A 24,464-nucleotide genomic window follows, 5' to 3' on the forward strand; every position below is an offset into this window, starting at 1 on the left:
GCTTTCTAGGGCCTCTCTGGCCCCTGCCCAGGGGACACATGCATCTTCCTCTTTGTTTCTCCTACAGAAAGATCCTGAAGTGCCTAGGCCTTTCTGAGTTGGCAGGGCCTGGACCTGCAGGGACTGAGCTAGACTGAGCTGAATTCATAGGCAGCCAGTTTGAAGAGCTGTCTTACTTTTTTTTTAAACTGATCAAGTTTAAATCAAGTTTCTGATTTAAAAAGCTACATCAATATGGGAAATAGATTATTATTTTGATATCTCATCCTACAGCCATTGTCTCAAACTATCTGACTTCTGTGCCCAACATTGGTTTCCTTTTCTAATACCATGTGTAGAAGCCAACATTTACAGGGTGCCTATTATGCGACAGATGTGGTGGTCAGCAGCTTATGTTTACGTCATCTCTAGTTATGCCTGCAAGACTTGTAGGATGATCCCTATTTCAGTAGTGAGGAAGCTGAGGCTCTGATTAGCTTGAGAACCTGGTCTGCTAAGTGCCCAGTTAAGTGTTTGAAACCAGGTTTTCCCGGCCCCTTCGGCCCACTTATGAAGGTTTCTGCTCATCACCTCAGGGGGACTCCCATGAACTACATGCTCCTGAATTTGGGGGCCCCTTTCCAAACAAATATAAATATCAGGGCAATATGTTCAAAGGCGTTTGCTCTGTGGCCCTTCCAGAGGTACAATCACTACAGAGGATTTCAAACCACACCCTCTGTTTCTCTAGCTCCTTCTCATAGGAAATGGAATCCCAGGTTCTTCACCAACACAAGTTACAAGGAAGATGTGAGGTTAATCTTGAAACAATGCAGTTCCTGGTAAAAAGAATGAAGAATGGGATAGGCTACCAAGGAGAGTGTGGCTATCTATAATTATTGTGTTGTATGCTATTTGTTTGGAGCTGTTTAAAATAAAAGTCTTGAATGAAAGATGATTTGCTCTCCAAAAAAAAAAAAAAAACAAAAAAAGTATAGTGTTGCAGAAAAGTAAGACTAGATACATCCCGTATGTGAAATGTGCTAAAAGATTTAAAAGAATTTTTCATTTGCCTGGCTCTTTTTTAATAAAAAGAAGGGACCTCAGAACTACACATGAACAAAGGTGTGTTTGTGGAAGTTTAGAAATGAATCTTCTTTGGAAGAAGACTCCATCAATCTAGTTTTACTGTTAGAACGACTCCTTACTCCCCATTTAATAAACCTCCCTAATGTGTTCTATCTCTCTGGAGCCTATCAGAAAACCGTTTTGCACTTGAATCGACCTGCAGTTTGGCCTTATGGGAAACTCAGACTCCAATCCAGCAGGCATTTATTCAGGTCCTGTGCTAGGCCTTACCTTATAATTCCTTCTGAAATATTCCTCCCTTCAAGGTTGCTATTGACCACACTAAAAGGGGCATTGCTCACTATGGAAGACAAGGGACATTTTCAACCTCTTCTCTGGGATTACACTAATGTGTCTTAAAAGCAAAAAAAGTTCAAATGCCCACTGAAATTGTTACACAAATCCTGCCTTTTTCCTACTTAGAAGAACCATAATAATTTGGACTTTGTTAATGTAGAATCTATTCCAAAAGCCAGACGTAAGGCTTAAAAAATTACATTCATTAAATGAAAGCTAGGCTGCATGAGACATGCTTGATCTCCTCCGAGAACACGTTATTTGAAAGTTCATTTGGTGCATATTCCCATACCAATAATCAATGTGCTGTTTACTGTTCATTTAAATCTGATTATTAAAGCAGATTCTGAAAGATATTGATGTGCTAATTTGCAGTGATCTTGTTTTGGCTAAAATGTATAGTTGTACTTACTAAGCTAGTATATCTTTGAATATCCAATAATTCAGGTTTTCTTCTATAACTGATCTTGGTCAGAATCAATCTAATGAGATTTGTGTGTGTGTGTATTTCAGTGTTGACAGCTTTCTTTTCATATGTTTAAATTTTACTATCATGAATTTGATTCTTCTAAACAAAAACAGATTACACAGGGCTTTTGAAGATATTAATAAACGGCAACTACGTGAGGGTTTACTAAGGAGAGAAGAGGCTCATTTCTTTTTTTTTTTTTGGCCGGGGCTGGGTTTGAACCCACCACCTCCGGCATATGGGACCGGCACCCTACCCCTTGAGCCACAGGCGCCGCCCTGAGGCTCATTTCTTAACCTTGGCTAGCATCACAGGTGCGATGATTAATTCTATGTGTCCAATTCCAGTGAGCCACAGTGCCCAGAGAAGTTCAACATTATTCTGGTTGTTTCTATGGAGGTTTTCTTTTTTTCTTTTTGCATGAGATTAACATTTAAATTGGTAGACTTCAAGTAAAGCTAATTATCCTCTATAAGGTGTGTGGGATTCATCCAATCACATGAAGGCCTTAATAGAATGACAACTGACCTCAGAGGAAGAAGGAATTCTGCTAGCAGACGGCCTTTAGATTCAAACTGCAACTCTTCCCTGGGTTTCCAGCATGCTGGCCTACTCTGCTAATTTTGGACTTGTACCTTCACAAGTACAAAATTATGTGAGTCACGCCTTAACATAAATTTCCCTCCACCCTCCCATATCCTGTTGGTTCTAATTCTCTGCAGAAACTTGACTAATACGACAGGCTTCTCAGGATATGAACTGTTTGAGAAAGTACCTAGCACCACCCTTGGCACACTTTAGCAAATGATTATTTAAAGCTTTCTAAATGCAGTGAGTTGGCCAGCTTTTAGGTCTGATGCAGAATGACATTTAGTATAGAGCGTTTGTCTCTATTTTCAGTTTGATGTTTGTGTAGTATTTAGCACAATGGTAATGGTTAGTAAACAGATGCAAGAATTTTGTAGAGCACCTGGACGAAGGAGAGCAAAATAGTCCAGTGGCATGAGATCAGAGAGAAAATAGACTTTTATTTTTTGGCAGGATGCCATTCACAGAAATGGTTTTAGGCAGTTTCTAAATGTCAGGCTTAAACCAGCACATGTGAAAAGTGGAAGGGAATAGCCTATTGAATTTAAATAGGAGAAAATGTTAATTTTTATGTGTTTAAGGGAACTTTGAAGTATTTAAACAAGTGTAATTGGACTTCACTGTATAGTTTAGATAATAAGGGAAATGCTGGTTTCTGTGCAAAATGCTGATAAAATGTGTAGTATTCATTTTATAAAATGATATTTTTCCTTCAAAAATATAGGAAAATATAGACAATTTAGAAAATATATAATACAGTGGGAATCACTTTTTAGAAGATGATTATTATTAATATCAATTTTGAGTATTTTCTTTCAGTATTTTATTCTATGCCTTTTCATATCATTTTTTACCTAATGTATTACATTATAATATACAAAATAATCTGTATTTCTCCTTTTGTCTCTTTATATAAAATGAAGATTTATTGGGAATTTGTAGAAGTGTGGCCAGTTGTCCAAAGAGGAGATAACTGTCCTGTAGATCAGAGCCAGAGGTTGTCAACATTTAAAAAGAAAATCTTTTATTACTGTGGTAACATTTTTTCCTTCCTGATTGGTTACCGTCTGTGTGAGGATCTCTGGGCTATAAAAGTATCATGGCATTTCAAAGGTGAGAAGTCCATGCTGGGGGTCAAGTGCCTCCTTCCTGGAGCCATGCAGCCTGGTTCAAATCCCAGCTCTGCCAATCACCTGTAGCATAAACTTGGACAAGTCTCCTTATCTGTAAAGTGGGAATCATAAACCTTCTTTTCTCATAGAACTACTGCTAAGATAACCCCGAAAATAGGAAAAACACCCAGAATACTGCTTAGTACATCCTAAGCTCTCAATCAATGGCAGCATTTATTGGATAACACAAGACGGCTTCTATAATCACACTGTTAATATAACTTGAATGGCAATAATACAACATTAAGCTCCTAGCTGGTGAGGGTCATGCAGTCAGTGCTCTGTGTATATATTTTTTTATTACTACGTCTGTTTATTGCAATAATTCTGTGATATAGGCATTGGCATCCCCATTTTGTAGATGAGAAAACCCTGGCTTGGGAGAGTTACATAAGCTTTCCCAAAGTCTCCCAGCTGGCGGGAGAAAGATAGGCCACTGTCTCTTAGCCTCTTTGTGGCCTTTAAAACAAGTACAAAGCAGGTGTCTTCTGTCTCCTTTCTGTGTGTGTGGGAGTAGCTGCAGCAGGAGAAGGACGTGGATGAGAGAAGGAGGGCTCTAAAGACGTTTGCTGTGGTCTGCAGGGGTCTGCAAATGCTCAGAAAGAATGGTATTTACTTCAAAATCTCTTTTAGTGGTTGCACTTACAGCCTCTCTACACTGAGACTAGACTATGTGAATTACAACTTTTTGATCATTGTGTTCAGCATTTTTATTGCTAAAAAACAAAAACAAAAACAAAAAAGAATGTCTGTTCTCCATGAGGAATTTCAGTAAAGGATGACATGTATTTTCCTTCTTCAATTTTCTCTAGCAAATAAGTCATTGTATCTGAGAATGGTAGCCCGAGAATACAAGTTTGTTCTTCTGTATGATTATGTCATCTGCAAACAGCTTTTGAAAGAAACACCCAGGGTAATTTATCAAGGAAACAGCTTTTGACTCTATTTTTTCCCCTGGGGTTTATGAAACTTCAGTAGGTGGTATTTTGGTGTTTAGCATGACAAGCTTTTGAAATTACAACTGCTAGCAAGTGGAAGGGCAAGATGATTTTGCTTCTTTCAGAGATGAAAGAAACTAACATGTATCGGGCCATTTGAGCATCTTGGGTCCTGGGTGAGGTGGTTTACTGTAGGTCTTGTCTCACACATGCCTAATTCAATTCTCATAGCATTCATATAGTCATTCAGCTAATATTTATCAAGTGCTTACCAATGAACAGATAGTAGGTGAAGTGCTGGGTTTATGAGGTGAGCATATAGTGCTAGTGAGGAAAATAGGCATGTGGGTGTCCATGTCAGTGTGCCAGATGGGGGAGGTGCAGAGTGCTGGGAGAATGAATGGTAGGACCTTTCTGCTCGTAGGAATGACCTCTCCCTTACAACTGTACAGTTGAGAAAATTGGGGCTTAGTGTTATTGAAATGACCATGCTAACTAGCAATGAGTAATGAGGCCAGGATTCCTTGCTGTTTGTGTGATTCCCCGTCATCTCTCAGAGAAAGGAATCCATTGAAAATGCTGGGTTCCTAACTTCCTTTCTCAAGTTCACAAATAGTTTTCCTCATCTTCCCTTCCTCACCATGTCTCTTTTTATCCTGAGCATCTGCCTTTCCAGCTGTCTGCTTCTCCTCTCCCCTTCTCTTAATTTCATCTTTGGAACTGAAGGTACAGTAACAATAATTGAGGGAGCGTAAATACTTGTAATCCTATACATGAAACAGAGTGAAACTAACTGCTCTTTACAGATCTTCAGTGACTCTTGCCTGCCTGTAAGTTCTAGCAGAGGGAAAATGTGGCTTTTAGATCGTCCTTCATTAGGTTTTACAGAGGAAGCCACAGTGGTTCACTGTTAACAAACACTTTCTATTCATTTAAGAGGTGTGATAAGTAGATATGGAGCTGGAGTCTACAGTCGTTTACTGTCCTGGTAGCATTTTATTAGGCTTTATGGATGTTATGGTCTCTTTCATAGTTATTCTACTCTGCTCTTATACTGCCAAAGCAGACACAGACAACTCCTAAACAAATGGACATGGCTGTGTGCCAATAAAACTTTGTGGACACGGACATTCAAATTTCAGGTAACTTTCGCATGTCATGGAAATGAGAGCTTAAGAAACTCATGTGAGGATACAAGATTTTGAGAGCATTGTGACAGGTATGATCTATTTATCCAGCCATCCATTTATCCACCCACCCACCCATTTACCCATCATACATTGTGTGTTGGGAAAGGGGAACGAAAAGGGGATATAATTGTTCCCTATTGCTTTGTCAAATGTTACCACAAACACAGTGGCCTAAAATAATTTATTATCTCATGGTTTCTTCAATTAGAAGGTTTGCGTGGCTCCATTGAGTGCTCTGCTCAGGGTCTCGTATTCAGGGTGTCTCCAGGTAGCTATAGTCTCCTCTGGGGCTCTTGGGGGAAAAATCTACTCATTTGGGCTGTTGGTAGAGTTCAGTTCCTTGGAAAACAGGACTGAGGTCCCTGCTTTATGGCTGGCATCTGGAGGCTGCTCTCATGGCTGATTGTAGTGCCTTTCCACAGACCTTCACACTGGCCTGCTCAAATCACTGCAGTGAATCCCCTTCTATCTTGAATTACTCTCTCTTTCTTCTGCTATCCACTAAGAAAACTCTCTGCCCCCTGGTAATGATTAGGTTAGGTCTACTCAGAGACCCTCCCATTTGATTTAGCCAAAAGTCAGCTATTGTTAACCTTAATTGCATCTGTAAGAATACTTTTTGCCATATAATGTAACAGAGTCACAGGAGTGATGACTCTTCATATTCACAGATTCCACCTACACTCAAGAGGAAGAGACTGTACAAGGACAAGGATCATGGGAGTCATTTTCATATTCTGCCTACCACAAGGGCTTAGGTTATATTTTTAGCAGTTTTCCTTTCAAATAATAACCAGTGTCTTTTTGTCTGCTTTTTCAGCTGTACTTGTACCCTGGTTTTCTGCTAGATCCTGGAAGCTCTCTCTCTGTTTTCTAGGAAATCTCTGCAGCAGAAAGTTTTGGTGACTGTGCAAATATGCTCTTCAGAGTCCTTGATGCAGAGGAAGCCATTGACTAAGACTTTATCTCTGGATCCACCACCATCTTCCACCACCATCTTTCCATGGACAGATCCAGCTGATGACAGACTTTAGCCAATGACCACTTTGGTTTGAGACCCCCCCGTTGGCCTGTCGAAGCTTTTCAGAACTGTACATCAGTCTGAGACTTCCTTCTTAACCCCCAGCTCTTTCTCGTTCTCTCTTTCTCTCCTTCACAGGACCCACACCTGCTCTGTTGTCTGATAGCTTTCTCCACTGTCTCTGATCCCCTCCCCGTTTTCCCCAATAAATCTCTTGCACATCTAACCCCATTTTGGTATCACTTGTTGAAAAACAAGAACTAACACAAGTGGTGCCAGGAGTGGTCCAAGGACACAGGAAGTAAAAGATAGGGCCTGGGGCTGTCTCATTCACGCCTGGTGAACACACAGGAGGTCATTCTGAGTGAATTGTGGGGCCTGGGCAGTTCCTGGCACAAGGGGGTGGCCCAATTGGTAAAAGTCTCACTAAAGTGACCAGGGACGTCAATGTGGTAGAGAGGACACCCTTGTACATGTGATAGCTCATTTGAAATATATAGAAGAACAATGTCTACAAAGACAGAGATTTTAGCTACAAAGTTGGACTGATGCCCTTTGGAGGAATGAGGTGCCCTGCAGAGGAATAAGAAACTGCCATTAGTGAGCAGTAGAAGATTAAGTATGTGGGCCAGAACAGCTGCTTGATACCTTACAAAAAGGCCTTTGTCTCCTGCATGAGAGGAGTGGACACAGCTGGGCATCAGACTGACCATCTGAGAGCTAGACTGGCAGAGCTCCAGGGATGTTTATATCTTATTTTATATTTTTTAGAGACTACTCTGTCACTTAGACTGAGGTATAGTGATGTGATCACAACTTACTGCGACCTAGAACTCCTAAGTAGGTTCAAGCAATCCTCCTATTTTAGCCTGTTAAATAATTGGGACAGATACAGGTGCATGCCACTGTATTTTTTAGAGATAGATTCTTGGTATGCTATCTGGACTGGTTTTGAACTCTTAGGCTCAAGCGATCCTCCTGGTTAAGTCTCCCAAAACACTAGGATTACAGGTGTGATCTACCATGGAGGCTTTCCCCTAGAAATGTCTAAATGTCTCTAGGCTCCCCCTAGAAATGTCTTGGAAGAAAGACCTGGGACCCTGCAATGTGGGATGAGACCATCTTAATGAATATTTTTGAGGATGTTAGCTCTGTAGATGTTCCTCCCAAACCCTCAGGGTTTGAAGACATTGTCTATTCTTTGTGTTGGAAGATATTGCTGAACCTCTTCCTCCACAAGCCAACCTGCCTCCCCCTCTGAAAAGTTGTCCCCATACTTTTGCTGTTTTAGCCTAATAACTCAGGTTAAATCTAAGTATAATCTGGCTGGAACATGCAAAGTCTAATTAGGGAAAAAAGAAATTATATGCCAAAGGAGCAGCAAGAATTAGCTAGGATATACTGGCAGAAGCTAGAGAAATTATTTTGGGATTGAGTTTGGAGGGTTTTTTCCCCAGGGGGGTATAACAGTGGATGAGCAAAAATTGATTGACTTGGAAGCACTTCTTTGGGACACGGACTTAACACTCTGCTAAACCCAGGTGATGGAGCAAATTCCTGCTAGTGTGCTCATGGAAATCGGGAGAAAATGATGGTTGATGGTGGCAAAAGTCGAATGTCTGAGCTGCCCTGATAGTCAGCTGGAGAAGGAATAAAGATGCTGGGTTTGCTGGAGTGTGTATGTTATGTGAGGCAACATAACCTAGAGAGGACTTCGTTCCTTGGTAGGGTTCAAAGATCACACCATTCACTAGAATCATCAGGAATGTGTCAGTGAGATGGGCACCAACTTCACTGAGAAGCTGGGTGGTGGCTCCTAGGCAGGCCCCTGCAGGAATGATGGTAGAAGAAATGGCACAGGGATGGGGATGCTGATCTCCATGGAGATGGTGGAGCCCTGAAATAATCGAGGTCAGGGTACAGTGAGTGACACTGGGAGGCAGAAATCCACAGTTACCATGGCAAATTCAGAAAGGGTTATAGAGGCTTGACCCTTATTTAGGGAGCTGTGAGGTGGGAACTAGAGCATAGCATTCCTAAGACAAAATAGATGAACAGCCAACGATAATGCTACTTAACATCAGCATCAGCACCAAAGTGGCAGAAAGGGAGAGATGGAGGTTGAGTGTTTTCATCTCACCTATGCCCCACCCCCCAAAGTTTCCAGACCTGAGTCAACTTTCAGATCCAAAACCTTCTGGCAATGATATTTCTCTAACTCTTTCCTAAAGGGCTGGGGACTATATACTTGGTTGACTGTAGATCAGGTAAAGGGAAATGACTAGACATTTTGAGCACAGTTAGACATAGGGTCTTAGCTGACATTGATACCCAGAGACCAAAAACATCATCCTGGCTCCCTGTTAGAGGGAGGGTCTAACGGCAGGGTAAGAAATGATGTCCTTGAGAAAGTCTAGCTCACAGTGGCCTGCCAGCTCCACAGACTCCCTTAGTGGTCACCTCCTCATACTTTCTCCCGGCCAGTGGCTGAGCACAGTAGGGACACCAATGTAGAATTCCTCTGATGGGCAATTTTGACTCAGGGGCTGCCCAGCAGGCAGCCTGAGGGAAGCTTCCTTTGATTGCATAGCAATTGAAGACATTTCACCCAAATTTTCTTCCACTCCTCTCTCCTTCAAACAAGTTAGACCCGTGTTATGGCCTGACGGCTCTCCTCCCACACACTGCTCTATTTCCATTTTCCCTCACTGACATTTTCCACATTAAATCTCTTGCAGGCCTAATCCCATTATGGCCTCAGCTTCTCAGAGAACCCAAAGTAACACAACAGGATGTATAACCAGGGCCTCAGTTATGCACATGGCCAAACGTGTTGTTCAGCCGAGACTTGCTTCAATAGCAGGCAGGTCAAGTTCCTTCTATTACCATAAAGCAGCAGAGTGAGAGGTGTTCATTGGCTGGCAAGGCTGTGGCAGTGCCAGGAAGTGATAAAATAATACATTTGCTTTATGTCTCAAATATTTGCTTGACGGCAGCTTGCTCAAGGGTTTGAGTTTGTTCTTCTGCTGTGTGTGTCTTTTCCAAAGAAGGCCTTTCAATATCTAGGAATATCAACTCTATGTGGACATTTCTTTCTGTGAAGATGCAACAAATCAAACACCGTTCCTAGTGACTTGGCGTTGATCTGTTTCCTCCTGAAGCAATTTGAAGTCCTCTCACCTCCTGACAATGTAACACCAAGTGCAGAGTTCATAAACTAGTTTATAAAAAGACTGGCTTCATCCCTTGCCCCAAATGACTTCTCCAATGTGAGAACACAGAGCTGTTATTACCTGGGCCACTAGCTTGGCTTTTAGCGCCAATATTCTGTCTTGTGACAGCTATTGCACTGTTTTTGAGTTTTTTAAAAAAATGTTCAAAAGGAATCCCAAGGATAGAATTGAGAGAAGGCCTGTAGTCAGGGTGGCATTCTGCTATTTTGGGAAAACACAGGTTGAGATACCTGCTCAGTATTGATTAACCCTGTGCCCTCTTGTGAGTTCTACAATGTTTACACAACTCCATTTCCTTATCTGGAAAAGCCCATGATAAGGATGCTTGTTCCTGTAGACCCTCCATTTATGGAGGAACACAGAAGTGATGGAGATCTGGGAGCAGGGCTTGACCACTGGAAACCGAAAGTCTGCAATGATGGCTCCAAGATGGCTGGAAAGGCCCCAGGGAAAGTTAAAGGAGCTTGACCTACAGGAGGTTAGTAGTAGTTGCCAAATACAAATATTTAAACTGTGCTTGAGTACCAAGAGACGTACCTTTAGTATTATAAAGTATAAACTAAAGGGCAGAGCATTCAGAACCCACCATGCCAGGGACTGGCCTTGCTCCCAGTAAGTACTCAATACAGGCTGAACCAATGAATAGATAACAAAGAGGTCAATGTGGGAAGGTTAGGAAACCACCAGTGCAAGAATATATCTTTGGCCGGGCGTAGTGGTTCACACCTGTAATCCTCGCACTCTGGGAGGCCAAGGCGGGTGGATTGTTGAGTTCAGGAGTTCAAGACCAGCAAGATCCCATCTCTACTAAAAATAGAAAACCCAGCCCAGCATTGTGTCAGGCACCTGTAGTCCCAGCTACTTGGGAGGCTGAGGCAAGAGATTCGCTTAAGCCCAGAGTTTGAGGTTGCTGTGTGCTATGACACCACAGCACTCTACCTTAGCTGTCATTTCCCTAAGAGATGGCATAGCCCTGAAAGGAAAATGCTTACTCATTTAGCAGACATTTACTGAGCATCATCTAAGTGCCAGCCTCTAAGCTTGGTGAACAGATGTGAAAGTGGAAAAAGGTTCAGTCTGTATCTTCAAGTTGCTATTAGTCCAGTAATAGCAGCAGGTTGTGAAGATCCGTGGAGCACCCCACCCAGAGCAAGGGAGGGGCTGGCAGGGAGGCGCCCTGAGAAGAAATGCCACCTGGGCATTTAGTCTGTGAGTTAGTGAGGGAAAGACAGCTAATTTAAACAGAGGACATTGTCCTATCATCCACAAAGGCTCATGGTTGCAAAAGAGCCCGAGGGATCAGGGAATGATTCACAAGGTAGGCATTGCAAAAGTACGGATAGTAAGATGCCCCTCCAAAGAAAATAGATAAATCCTGCTGAAATGTAGCTGGGGCATGAATGTCATTGCTTTCACCCGTAGTCTGAGATAAGGTGCTTAGCTTGGGGATATGTCACCTGGAGGAGGAGTTTGCATACCCATAATGAGCCCTTGGCAGAGTGAAACTAGTGTCTTTGAGGTGACTTTTAGGAACAGTCTGTCTCCAGAGAATCTCTTCTAGAATAGTAGAGCCATGTGGAACAGATATAAAAGAAAAGCAAGCCTCAGCTTTCAGAAGGCATCAGCAGGGAGCTGGGCTCCAGGGGGTTTCTTTCTTTCTTTTTTTTTTTTTTATTAAATCATAACTGTATACATTGATATGATCATGGGGCATCATACACTCGCTTCATAGACCATTTGACACATTTTTATCACAATGGTTAACATAGCCTTTCCGGCGTTATCTCAGTTACTGTGCCAAAACATTTACATTTTACATTTACCAAGTTTTGCAAATACCCGTGTAAGATGCACCACAGGTGTGATCCCACCGATCCCCCTCCCTCTACCCACAGGGGGTTTATTTCTCTGCCCGGATGTGCATTGCGTCTGGGGTTCCCTCCCTCGCCAGCAGATGGCCATTCAGCTTCTCTGAGCAGTCTGTGTCAAGCATTTCTCTATCCCTCCAGTAGATCCCTTCTGGGGAAGGCATCATCCCTTCCTGTGCTGCCCTCGGGCTATTTCAAGACTTGGATTTCTGCATCTTCTGACAGTGTCTGCCAGACCTTCTACTTCTCACCTTGCCTGCCGGGGCATTAAAAAAACGAGTGAGACTTCACATTGTGTTTGGAGGCGGGGTCTCCTCTCCACTTCCTTGCCAGCTGCCTGTCCCTTCCACACCTCATTCTACAGACCCACCTTGGCTCTCGCCTCTTTCTTTCTTAAAATGTCTAAATCTCCATTTCCCTGAGATATTTTAATGTGCCCTGTAATCATTTTCTCCACCAGTTAATAAATTCTGCTTTATTCCCCCCTCCCCAGTTCAGTGGGTAACATGGTTTCACATGCTATCATTTGCTTAAAAACTGTTCCTAAGTAGGGTAGTAACAGTATCACTTTTCTGAGGATGCTGCTGTGACCCCTTGAGAAGGCTCCGACTGGGTTCCAGGCTCCGTTTGTTCGTGGAGAGAATAAGCAGTGCGGTTTGAGCTCTCTCAACGTCAGGCTCGCGCACCCCTCTCTTTGCTGCCTCCCTGAGCGTCTGCACCTGCTGGCTGCGCCCTGTTCTTACCTTTATCTGCTCCACGAGCAACAACTTGAAGACAGTTAAGCCTGCCGAACTCAGGCAGCTGTGGACTTCATTTTCCAGGCCATCTTCGGTGTGCCTTGGATAAAATGCCCCAAACCAACTGATTGATAATCAAAATACATTTCCTTTTCTCTGCCATCCTTTTTCCCTGGAGGTGAATTATAGTCATTCTTTAACCAAAAGACCATATTGCAAGCCCATTCTGGTTTCATCTATTATTTTCCTCTAAGAGTTTGATTTTTGCAATTTTTAAAATATCCAAAGCAGTACATGCGAATCATTTAAAAATTACAAAATGCAAGTAATTAAAAAGAAAATAAATTGCTTCCTTAATCCCACCATCCAGAGATAACCATCTTGGTGCTTCATCATATCTACAATTAGAGATACACGCACAGGACACATAATAGAGTGTGTGTATTATACATTTTTAAATTAAAAAATCAGAAAAATATCATACATTACATTTTGTGACATGCTTAATATGTCATGAACATCTTTTCTTGCCAGTGCACATTTTTCTGTTTCAGTTTTAATAGCTAAATAGTACCTCATCTTATAAAGGTAGCATCATTTTCTTTAACTGATTTCTTAGTCTTAGTCATTTGGATTGTTTCAAAATTGTCATTATTTATAAAAAAATGAAGCTGAATATTGTTGCACAGTACTATTTTTTCCTTAACATATACTCTTTTAAATAGAAATATGGAGCGAAAGAAAACATATTCTTTGAGTTTCTTTTAAAATTTATTTATTTTTATTGTTAAATAATAGCTGTGTACATTAGTGCAATCAAGGGGTACAATGTGCTAGTTTCATATACAATCTGAAATATTCTCATCAAACTGTTCAACGTAGCCTTCATGGCATTTTCTTAGTTACTGTATGTAGACATTTGTATTCTGCATTTAGTAAGTTTTGCCTGTACCCATTCTAAGATGAACCGTAGGTGTGGCCCCACCCATTACCCTCCCTCCACCCTAACCTCCCCCCTCCCTTCCCCTTCCTTGGACCTTTCCCCATATTCTTGTGCTATAGTTGGGTTATAGCCTTCATGTGAAAGCTATAATTTAGCTTCATAGTAGAACTGAGTACATTGGATACTTTTTCTTCCATTCCTGAGATACTTTGCTAAGAAGAATATGTTCCAGCTCCATCCATGTAAACATGAAAGAGGTAAAATCTCCATCTTTCTTTAAGGCTGCACAGTATTCCATGGTATACATGTACCACAATTTGAGAACAGCTTGCCAAATTACCAACCTTCCTGCCTCTGCTGCTCTGGATATACATATATATATATATATATTTTTTTTTTTTTTTTTTTTTTTTTTTTACCAGTGTACACATTCCCCATTTGGTGGAGTGTGCCCATTTCTACTCACCCTAAGATTTTTGAATAGGTAGGAGTTTTGGATGGTCCAGAGACAGATCTGCTTAGGTTCTTGGAAAGACAGATAGCAGGTGTCTGAGACCCAAAAGTCTAAATCTGGCTCTGAGTGATAGTAGATAGATCACAACTCCATAATGCAAGGTTTGGTAGCCCTCAAACAATGCCTAGAAATTCCACCAGGAAAACACCACCCGTTTTGCTGAGCCTGCGCCGACTTCGCCTGGCCCGTGATGTCTTTCTTAGTGACTCCCTTCTTTCCTATCTTCTGCGTTTCACAACACATAGACCTTGTGTGATGCTCCAGTGCAGGATTCCGGGCTTGTCTCTTTCAGTCTCTGCATTTATGCTTGTTGATGCCTATCTCCCCCCTCACTGAACTTCTCCGGAGAGAAGACCGGTTCAGATCTTCTGTAAATGGAGCTTCGCCTGGCATCAGCAAGGCACACCCTTGGAGACAAATACCTGCTTACCCAACTAACTTTCAGACAAGACCACACACAGTCTTATCCTTTAGCTGGTGCTTAGTGGGCATTTCTAGGAAGTTGCATAAGTTGTAGAAAAATAACCGTGTGGATGTGAAAGGTGTTTTCTTCACAATTTCTAGAAAATAGAGCCAAGTGCTGTGCTGGGAGAGCCTTTTTCTAAGCCTTCAGAGAAATGCATCACATTCTTTATTATCCCCTCAAGGAGTCATATAGCTTGCTATTTTCAAGCTGTGTTACATGGAAAATCGAAGCTTAAATCAAGTTTGCCTCTTGTTTTTGCTCAGTTCCAGTCTCTTGATTTTATTTCCTGAGCTGAAATTAGTAGGAGGAAGGGAACACGCATAAACTAAGTGGAGACAACAGGCTGTTTACCAGGTAACTGATGCCCAAGGAGGGCTTGACTTATTTTCAAAGCCCTGTCTCCCTTCTCAGTTTAAATTACTGTTCTCTAAGCTTTGGGTCAAACGATAGCAGAGGTGACTTTCTTAAAATTTAATGCTAATTCCTGGTATGCTTGGAATTAATGTTCAAATAGCTTCTTTAACCTGAGTAACCTTTCAGCTTCCTTGAGCCTTGACATTACTGGGTGGAAGTGAGAAGATAGAGTTGTGGGTGATAATAAAAAACATTGTTTAATTGGGAGGTGGTGGCTATAATTAAGTAGTAATTGGACAGAGAATTAATATTATGGTTAGCTATTGTATATCGCACACACATTTTATGGACACCCTTTCTATATGGATGTAGATAAAGGTATAGTTGTAGATATTAAGGTGGGACCTCATACCCACCCATATCTTCTCCACAGTGGCAAGTGCCTGGGAGGCCTAGGACTGTGCAGAAAGGTGGAGATGGAGTAGGAAAAGGGAGAACATGGCCATCTCCTTAGTCAGGCTTCACAATCAACCAATGGACCAAGGTTTGTGATTTATTAGTTGGAAATAGCAACACTCAAAGTGCTTAGCATTGATGGATATTTTTCTCATTACATTTCAAACATAGAAAATAGGCCCTTCTGAATGAAGAATCTGGGGGCATTCTAGTCATTAGTCATGTGAAACTTTCTTTCTCTCCTGGTGTTACAGGGAGGAAGAAATGACAAGAACTAAAATGCATTCCTTGCTCTGAATTGCTCTTATACAGAACAAAATGAAATGCTTAAGTTCAGTAACTTTATTAGCCTGGCGATTTGTTCCTTTTTCTCTTTTCCATTTCTGTTGAAGTAGCCTTGTTGTATTCAAATCTTTAATTAAATGGAAACTAAGCATAATTGAGTGCCTGCTGTGCGGGGTACATGTGTGTACATATTAACTCTCTGATGCGTCCCTGTGGCACCTATAATAAAACCTAATCCCTTAATCATGGTTCAAGGAAGGTGCTCAATTATTGTTGAACTGAATGGGATCAAGCAATAAAACCTCAAGCCCATGTGAATGGAGGCAGATATTCCAAACATTGTGAGGAATTTCAAAGAGTTGATTTATCTTTAGCATAGTAAGTGTACCTATCTGACTATGCCACCCATTTATCTTTAGATAAATCAGTGTCAGGTACACTTACTATTTGTTCTGCTAAGTGGCCTGGTTACAACCTTGTCTTAATCTGAGGCTACTCTCATGTTCATACAGCTGGGCCATCTGTGGAGAGCCACTGTCCTCCTGTTCTGATGGGGTACATCGGACTGTGAATCTTCCAGGGATTTCCAGCTGACCTACACAGTTTCCAACTGACTCTCAGATAATTGGCTGTGCATGTAAATAAGCTCAAGTTTAAGGTTCCCTGGGCTAGTTTAGACGTTTTTATCCAGGTCTCTTATCACTTCTCTTATAATAGTTATACTATCAGAGGTAGTGGTAATGGTCATGTTAACTATGATAGTTTGTAAAAGTGGTAGATGCATCAACAGTGCCTACAGATTGGAGCTTATACGAGCTTCCCTCTTCATTATTTTATTTAGTCTTCTGAAAACCACAGTAGGTAGGAGTTATTTTCTCACTTCAGATAAGGAAATTGAGGCACAGAGAGGTTAAGCAACATATCTAAGTCTAAAATTTGAATTTGATGCTAGAATTTTGGCCTCATTATATAGTACTTTCTTTATCTGGGGCGGGATAGCTGGCAAATGACAAGCTTTAAGGAGCTTGTCTATTTACTAAGAGCTGGTGGGCACATGCAGTGTTTTGTGAACATACATGCGTACATATGTGGATATACATATGTATATATCCTTTGGGTTGGATTATAGCTTGTTGAGGGACAAACTTCTCCCTGCAAAAGGGACTTTGGATCATTGATATCTCAGAGAAGATACTTTTACAAATGCCTTTAAAACACACATATACATGCACAAAGGCAAATACACACACACACACACCCTCATCACCTCTCGAAGGCGTTAAAACAGCCAAAAAATTATTTAAGCATCAGAACTTATTTTAAGCATTTTTTATATACAGTGTCTCCAATGAAGTGAAACTTCTCCTGTCTTCTGAAACAGATTATTAGTTAGTATTAGTCCTTACTTTTGTAAGGGCAGAAATCATGTTTACTTTGTTTGTGTTACATCCTTAGTACGTAGTTCTGTCTTTAGAACAGAGTAAGTGTTCTATAAATATTTGTTGAATCAATCAATGAATAAACCAAAAAATCATGTCTAAATAGAATATAATGAGGTTCAAAGCAGTCAGTGTGTTTTTTGGTGCTGATCTCATTTCAAATCAGTGGAGAGCTTTAAGTGTTTGTGGTTCATCTCACAAAAAGTAAAGGCTTTATCTTTTTTTTTTTTTTTTTAAACTTACCACTCTGCCTTGGATCTTTGCAGAAGCACTTATTTAACCATAAATCCACAGTTGCTAAACTCAGCTAAAAACAAGTCAAGATCCATCTCAACTCCATCTGATCTGTATGCTTGCTGTATTTAGGATTATTTTTCTAGGTAAAAGGAAACCATTTGTTTGGTGACAATCCACTAATTTAAATAATACCTTCAGGTATGGATTTTCCATAAACTCAGTAAACAGCCCAGCCTATTTGTTTGGCTTTTAATTTTGAAATTTATTAGTTCTTTCTAGCCATTTGCAGATATAAGCTCATTCTTAATTGTTTCATTTTCATTCTTACCCATAGTAAATTTTAATGGCTGCGTTTCCAACACTAAGAAGAAATGTAGTAGCCTTAGAAAAGGTATTCAAAACACATTAAATTAGCAATAATATAATAACGTTTCCAAGCTGTTCATGAGAACTTATATTGACTCTCAGAGAGAAATTTCATTGAGAGATTTATTGAAGGGACCCTCCAGATGGGTGCATTCCCCCCACCTCAAGTTCCTGTCATAATATCGTATGTTTTCTTTGTCCATGTCTGAGTCTTCAGGACTGTGAAAATTCTATCTTTCCACTTTAATTATAGAACTGGTTGAGAATGTATTCTGTTGTTTGGCAGTATTGCTAACGCACTCTATTTGTTTATGGCTCTTTGAGAAAGCCATTTTAATAAGGTCAGATTTGCAATTTAAATGAACTTTAATATTTCTTGCAAAGTCTGGGGCTGCTTATTTATGCGAAGGGTGTACATGGTAGAAATTTATGGTTTAACAATACGTTCTCCTGTTTTGTTTTCCAAATGGTGCATCTCAGGTGATAAATGCTTTTAACTATATTTATAATTTTTTTCTCCAGAAAAAGGCAGAAAATCCAAATCAGAAAAATAAATCATAACTGTAAATGGGGTTGTTAATACTGTATTTTTCTGCTTCTCACATTAAAATGGCTACCCCAAACCCAATTGTATTCATGAATAAACATAGCTCAGTCACTATCAAAGGCAGTAAACCTTTTGTTCTGTTTCTCTTATTATAACACACAAAAACAAAACAAAACTTATTCCTTGAACTTTAACGAGTGACCATTTATTGAATTTACTTAATCATACTTGATGGAATGGACTTTAGGCAAAGAATGGAGCTTTGTACATTTACCTAAAGAATTGTAAATTTATCAAAAAGAATCTGTAACTGAGAAAGTGGGCCAGACCACCTTATAGTCTATGCCTATGACCTAGTTACTTCCAGGAAGGGTGGGCTATCGATGAATTCACTGACTATTTTTTTGAGATACTATTTCTTTTTCTTTTCTTTTCTTTCTTTCTTTCTTTTTTTTTTTTTTATCATAGCTCGCAGCAACCTCAAATGCCTGAGTTCAAGCAATCCTTCTTGCCTCAGCCTCCTGAGTAGCTGCGACCACAGGAGTCCCCACAACACCTGGCTAGTTTTTGTATTTTTAGTAGAGACGAGGTATTGCTCTTGCTCAGGCTTGTCTAGAACTCCTGAGCTCAAGCTGAGATACCGTTTCTTGTTTCTGTCTCTGAGAGACAGAGAAGCCTTGCTGTCCTTTACTGGCATGAACTGTGATGTCTCCTTCATAAGAGCTTTAAAGATGCTCTGTTAGAAACACAATGAAGGATAAAGCAGGGGTTAGAAGATCTGAATGATATTTAAGTACTAGATATTTTCAGCCATCCACCAGAAAATATTTGACTTCATTGCAATAGGATGATTCTTACCTATTTTTTTTAAATAGTTAAGAACAGGAATGGGATGAGTTATATAGTTTAAATCTATTGTTTTCTTAAAATATACCGATTCATCTACAGAGACAAAATTCATCTACCAGGACCTAAATCTCAATGAAATGACACAAATACCCCTCCTTCCTTCCTTTCTTTTTCTCTTTCTCCCCCCTTTCCTTCTTGTGAACAAATTGCTATATTCATTCCCACTTATATAAAAGACTCCCTGTTCTTTTGAACCAAATAACCCTCAGGCTGACATCTTGTCTCTTTCCTTCCTAGCAGGGCCAAGTCTCAGGAGGGCCATTTCCTCACCTGATGTTCATTCCTTAATCCACACCACCCCGTGTCTACTTCTAACCTTCTGTTGAAACTCTTCCTGCCAAGTCTGGCCAGATTCCTGTAGTTGAAAATCTGATGGACGCATGCCTTATCATCATTATTATTATTATTATTTCTGTGACTTTTCTTAAGAGTAAGTCCTATTTACTTCTTCTCCCTTCCTTACATATGTTCTTATCTCTTAGGGTCTTGATTTGACTCACGAACCTGTGGCTAATCTTTCTTAGTTACTTTTAAAAGTGAAGAGACTTTGAATGTCAGTGTTTCTCAGAGTGCTCCAGGGTCTTCCTCTCCTGTCACTTTATATACTTTCCTTGGTGACATCATTTGTGCTGAAGGCTTTAGCTATTACTTACATGTCCTGTGAGAGGTAGTGCCCCGTTGTGTTCTGAGCTATGGTGTGGCTGTGGTTCCCACTGGCCCCTGTGGTTGCCACCTTTAGGAAAGACCCTAAATTCCTTCACCCAAACCAGAAAACTGAGTTCTAGATCCCTCACTACCCTCACTACTTTCTTGCTCCTTAATGCCTCTCAAATGCATCTTCTTTTCTCCATTCTTCCTGTGCTTGTCTTGGTCCTAATTATTTATTCTTTAGACTTCTCCTTACCTCTAGTCAGGGTTTGAGTTTGAGAGCCATCTTCCATTTATATCCAGAGAGAATTTTCTCATATATACAGCCTGGACATGTCACTCTCCTGCTTCAAACTTCCAATTCTCCACTCCCCCCATAAAACTTTACTTCTGATATGAAGTCCACATTTTTTGAACTATCACTTTGTTATTGCTTTATTTTTAAATTTCACTGTCAACAAATACCAAAGAACTTGATTTATGTGATGTCCAGTTTTCAGAATTTTTATTAAGATCCCTTTTGGTGAACTTGTACAGAATAATTTTTTACATTAGATCGAGGTATGTGTAAAAATAATTTCTTCTAATTGTTTTTGTTGATAAAGATTAGAACTCCTTTCAATTATGAATTTAGGAACTTAAATTTTTCTTCAATCCTAGGAAATTCAGTATTGCCTTTTCCTGTCTTTGTTTTCTCTTTCTGTAAATACCTTTAGACGTATAGTAGATGGTTTAATTTAATTTACTACATATTTGACTCTCTTGTTTACATTGTCCATGTCTTCACGTGCCTTTGTATGAATCTGGGTGGTTTTCTTAGGAATGTCTTCTAGTTCACTTATCTGTGATTTAATTCATCCATTGAATTTTTTATTTCATTGCCTGATTTCTTTCTTTCTGTAGTCTTTCTGGATTCCATTAAAAAGTCAACTTTTTAAAAAGCTACCATTTTAATCTAGCATTAGTATTTTTATTTTCTCTTTTGTTCTTTATAGTGATTTTAAGCATACCAAATTACAGCTATTTAGATATTGTAGGCATTTCTGGTTCTTGGAATGCCAATTCCACTATTTGTAGCAACTACTGGTTCTCCTTATGATGGTACATGTTTTCTTCTGCTTTTTAAGTCTTCTTGTGAGCTTATATTCAATAAGGGTGCCTTCTCTGTGGGAGTCCTTTGTATTTTGGTTGTGTAAATATTTCTTCCAGAAGAGATTTATAATTTTTTCCCAAGGGGTCCAGGAATCTTACTGTTCCATGACCAGTATTGACATTAATTTCTCAGCTTGACAATTCCTTTTTTTTTTTTTGGCAGTTTTTGGCCAGGGCTGGGTTTGAACCCACCACCTCTGGCATATGGGGCCGGCACCCTCCTCCTTTGAGCCACAGGTGCCACCCAGCTTGAATTCTTAACCACACATCTAAAGTTAATTTGGATATAAGCTGGTTGGTATGACTTATAATAAAAGCCATTTCTCCCCACTCGGAGCTAGTGTGATAGTGACCAGGAGATAAACATCCAAACCTCTTTGCTTAGTGACCAAGATACTTCCTCCTTGGCTGCTGAGCCCTCTGCAGTCTCAGCCAGTGTCTGTCCTCTACGTGGGCTGTCCCCTACTTCTATTCAATCTTCTAGAACAATGGTTTCCAATCTTTTTAGACCCACTGGCCAGTTTCATGGAAGATAATTTTTCTTTGGGTGGTGTGGGGGTTTCGAGATCATTCAAATGCATTCCATTGTCCCCGCAGATTATCAGCATTCGATTCTCACAAGAAGCACATGACCCAGATCCTGCACACGTGCAGTTCATAATAGGGTTTGCGCTTCTATGAGAATCTAATGCCACAACTTACCTGACAGGAGGTGGAGTTCAGGCCATCAGGGTAAGGAACAGCTATAAATACAGATGAAGCTTTCCTTGCTTGCCCACCACTCACCCCTTGCTGTGTGGCCTGACTGCTAATAGGCCACAGCCTGTTACCAGCCTATGGCCCAGGGGTTGGGGACCCCATTTTTAGGACTCTGCTTCATCACACCCCCTCGGCCTGCTTGTATGCTTCCAGTGTAGAGGTCACCCTTTTCCCTTTTCCTTCCCTAGATGGTGTCTTCACATTCTTCATGGTGCAGATTGGGTATCATTTCTCTTGGAAACCTTCAGCTGACTCTCCAGTTTGAATCGAAGGCTTTGCCTGGGCGTTCTTTCAGCATCCTACGCTTATTTCTCTCCTAGTCCTTCACACAATGTAGTCCAGTAATTTTCTTGTCTGTCTTCCCACCTCCCTTTCATCAGATTACAGGAGAGAAATGCTTAAAGATAAAGACCAGGTCAGATTCATTTCTGCATATTATTGTTGATTTGTGACAGTTTCCTTTCAATATCTCCTCATAAAGGATTAAAATAATCTTGAGTCTGGTTTTGCACCTTGTTTCTATTAAAGATGCATTTTAGAAAGATCACCAGTTCACCATTAAAGGAGAACAATTCCTAGCTAGAGTGACAGATTGTTGGAAAATTGGAATAACCCCCGAAAATGATCTTGATAAGCTCAGATTGGGATGGAGAGAGAACCTGGCTTCTACAGATGTTTGAATAGTAACATCAGTAGTCTTTGGGGTTAAGGGAGAAGCAGATTCAGCTTTTACATGTTTATAGCATGAACACTGTAGTGCACAGTGATACGGTTAATTAAGACAGGAAATCATGCAGAGAACAGGGTCAGGCAGAGGTTCATTTTGAAAGGAGAAGAAAATGACCTTGGCTTTGAACATATTGCTTTTGAAGTATTTACTGCTGGATGCAGTTAGGAGGAACTGGAAAATGTTGGTCAGAGGTCGGAGGAGAGGTTGAAGCCAGACAGTAGTTACTGACACGCAAGTGGTGGTTGAAACCATGAAGATAGAAGAGCTTCTTCAAAGGGGCCATGAAGTGTAAAAAGAGAAGGGCAAAGGGTTGAGTTCTGCCTAGACTAAGGTATAAAGCAGGCAGAGGGACACAGACAGGGAAGGTTATTCAAGGACACAGGAAGAAAGTCAAGGGTGAGTGTCCTGCTAGAAGCCAAGGGGGAAGAGAACATCAATAAGAGACAGAGGTTCAGCCGGGTTAAATGCTACATGTGTGGATCTGAGCCCTCACTGTGGCTCCAAGTAAGTGTGAAGGCAGAACTCATATGGTCTGACTTCGTACAGGCTCTCCTGTGGCACCTTTCCCATAGTAGAGTGCTATAAAATGATGCATTCATGAATGAATTCATAAAGGGCATAAAGAGCAGAGTTTCACATAGGACTTGGAAACATTGTCCAACAGGTCAGTTCTAAGAGGATGTGTGATTACCTTATACCTCCTTGAAGGCATTTATGCCTGTTGAATTTAGACTCTACCTGATGTTCAAGGCTTTCCGGTGTCCAGCACTGCTCATTTCCCTGTGATGTCCCTCACTGCCACTCATCCAGGTTAGGCAATTACATCTGCCTGATCACGGTTCTCTGAGTGGACCTGGTGTTGGCAAAGACCAACGCCCTTCTGTCTGCAAAGCCTTCCTCCCCATCTCAGTTTGCTGCTTATTCCTTTAAAGTCTACCTCTGTCATGAAGCCTTTCTAGATTTCCCTAAGCTGACTGTAATCTCTCCATCCTCTGAACTCTCATAACCTCATGTCTGCAATACTCATCATGCCACTCTGGGCAGTGTGGGTTTTTTTTCCACGTGCCTTCTGACCCTTCCCCCTCTCACTCTCTCTTCTGGAGGGTAAACACCACACCATTTTCATTTCTGGGGAACACCAAGGTGTCTGGCACCATGGTTTGCATATAGATTTTTGTATATGCAAACAAACAAAGGGAGAAATGTGAGGGTGAAGTACTTTTGTTTCATGATGGGGACTAAAATCAAAGAAGTTAATATATGGAGTGTGCCAGATGTCCCTAAGGAGTGTCCAGAACTCAAGCTCCATGAAGGAGCCACAGGCATCACCAAGGGGACAACCTCACTGAGGCCAGAGGCTTATGCCCTCGTAAGAGTGAGGCTTAAAGATTGGATTTCAAGTGAAAGCCGCATACTTCAGGTGCCAGGATGAAGGAGACTCTGTTGAGACTTTCAGTGGGTCTGCCCTGGCAGGAGTCCAGCCACCATGAACACAGTCACAATGCATCATAAGTAGCCAGAGACGGAGAACGTATATACACTCACACACACATACACATAAAGATGTATATAAGATTATTAAAAAAGAGCCTCCTGGTGATTGGCTGAGGTCCCACACTTTGTGTCATGGATTAGAGAGAAGCCAGTATAATGGTTAATTTTGTGTCAACTTGGCTGGATCACAGGATGCACAGATGAAATATTTCTATGAAGATATTTCTAGATGAGGTTACGTTTTGGATCAATGGACTCAGTAAAGTATAATATATTGTTCTTCCTGCTATGGGTGAGCATCCCACAATCCATGGAAGGCCTGGATGGAACAAAAAGCAGAGGAGGAAGGGAGTATTTGTCCCTTCCTGCATGCTTTGTTGAGCTGGGATATTGGTGTTTTCCTGCTCTGGGGCAGTGATTTACCCTGGTTCCCAGTATTTTAGACTCAAACCCCAACTACACCATTGACTCTCCTGGGCCTCCAGATTGCAAATGATGTATTGGCAGACTCAGTCTCCATAGTTACACAAACCAATTTCTCATGA

The sequence above is a fragment of the Nycticebus coucang genome, chromosome 9 (genome assembly GCF_027406575.1).
Source record: "Nycticebus coucang isolate mNycCou1 chromosome 9, mNycCou1.pri, whole genome shotgun sequence".
NCBI lineage: Eukaryota > Metazoa > Chordata > Mammalia > Primates > Lorisidae > Nycticebus > Nycticebus coucang.